Source organism: Ovis canadensis, chromosome 5 (genome assembly GCF_042477335.2).
Source record: "Ovis canadensis isolate MfBH-ARS-UI-01 breed Bighorn chromosome 5, ARS-UI_OviCan_v2, whole genome shotgun sequence".
NCBI lineage: Eukaryota > Metazoa > Chordata > Mammalia > Artiodactyla > Bovidae > Ovis > Ovis canadensis.
Window position 1 is genome coordinate 55364784 of NC_091249.1, and position 1999 is coordinate 55366782.

The window sequence follows — 1999 nt, forward strand, 5'->3', positions numbered from 1 at the left end:
TGTCAGAATGTCCTTTTCAAGGTAGAATAATATTCCATTGTATGTATATACCACATTTTATCTATTCATCTGTCAATGGACATTTGTGTTGGTTCTACCTCTTAGCTATTGTGAAGAGTGCTGTTTTGAAAATAGATGTGCAATTATCTCTAAGATTCTACTTTCAGTTATTTTGGCCATATATCCAGTAGTAGAGTTGCTATTGATCAGTTGCTAAGTCATGTCCAACTCTTTGCAACCCCATGGACTGCAGGACACCAGGAGTCCCTGTCTTTCACTATCCCCAAGAGTTTGCTCAAACTCATGTCCATTGAATTGGTGATGTTATCCAATCATCTCATCTTCTGTCACCCCCTTCTCCTGTCCTCCATCTTTCCCAGCATCAGGGTCTTTTCCAAGGAGTTGGCTCTTTGCATCAGGTGGTCAAAGTACTGGAGCTTCAGCTTCAGCATCAGTCCTTCCAATGAATACTCAGTGTTGATTTCCTTTAGAATTGACTGTTTTGATCTCCTTGCTGTCGAAGGGACTCAAGAGTCTTCTCCAGCACAATTCCAAAGTATCAGTTCTTTGATGCTCAGCCTTATGGTCCAACATCCATACATGACTACTAGGAAAGTCACAGTTTTGACTATATGAATGTCAGCATAGTGATGTCTTTGGTTTTTAGTACAATGTCTATGTTTGTTATAGCTTTTCTTCCAAGGAGGAAGTGTATTTTAATTTCATGGAGTGGAGTCGAGGGGCAAGTAACTTTTATGACCCAGAAATGGTCTTTTTCACTGAATATTCCACCTAAGTTTGACATGCTATTGGATGGAGTATTTTAAAAACACCAATTAGATCTAGCTACTTCATAGTGCTATTCAAGTCAAATATATCTTTATTAATTTCCTGCTTGATTGATCTGTCACTTACTGAGAGCAGGTATTGGGCTCTCAACCATAACTGTGAATTTGCCTATTTATTTTAGTTCTATCACTTTTTATTTCACATATTTTTATACTACTTTGTGGTTTGTTTTTTTTTTTTTTAATATGGAACGCTTCACGAATTTGCATGTCATCCTTGTGCAGGGGCCATGCTAATCTTCTCTGTATCGTTCCAATTTTAGTATATGTGCTGCCGAAGCGAGCACACCACTTTGTAATATACATGTTTAAGACTGCTGTCTTCTTGAAGTACTGACTCCACTATCATTTTGTAGGAATCCTTTTATATTCTTGATAAATTTAATTATTCTTTGTCTAAAATTAACATAACTACCCAGCTTTCATTTGATTAGTGTTAGCAACCTATATCTCTCCCTCTTTCATTACTTTTAACTTATCAGGGTCTTTATATTTGAAGGGGTTTCTTGTAAGGGCATAATTGTGTGTGTGTTTTTTAATCCAAAAAACAATTTTGTCTTTTAATTAGTACACTAAGATCAGGGCTTCCCAGGTGGCACAGTGGTAAAGAAGTCACCTGCCAATGCAGTAGACACAAGAGATGCAGTTTTGATCCCTGGGTCAGAAAGATCCCCTGGAGAAGGAAATGCAATCCTCTCCAGTATTTTTGCCTGGAAAATTCCATGGACTGGTGGGCTACAGTCCATGGGGTTGAAAAATAATAGGACACAACTGAGCACACACACACACACACACACACACAAGAGCATTCACATCTAAAGTGATTATTGATATAACTGAATTAATGTCAACCATGTTTATAACTTTTTTCTATTCATTGTCAGAGGCTTCTTTATCTGCCCTCTCTGGTATAAACAGAGTATTCAAAATAATTCTATTTAATCTTCTCTCTCTTATTTCTGCTTCCTTAAGAAATTAGCTATAGAACTTACACAGTTTTAAATAATTTAACTCTATCTTCAAATAACACTATTCCACGTTATGCCTATTTCAGGAGCATGGATGACAGAGTTATCCGCTTGCTAAACCATCTGATATACTGTTACTACTTTATTATTTAAACATTTTATTTATTTATTTTTGGCTGCATC

At 36.5% G+C, this 1999-nt stretch overlaps 1 non-coding gene across 1 annotated transcript; it reads right to left on the minus strand.

The window, feature by feature from the left end:
- Window positions 1-1028: 1028 nt before the first annotated feature.
- On the minus strand, window positions 1029-1135 carry LOC138441957 (U6 spliceosomal RNA). Its single transcript, XR_011257515.1, has one exon. It is a non-coding gene; the product is annotated as a U6 spliceosomal RNA (small nuclear RNA).
- Between the last annotated feature and the right edge of the window lie 864 nt (window positions 1136-1999).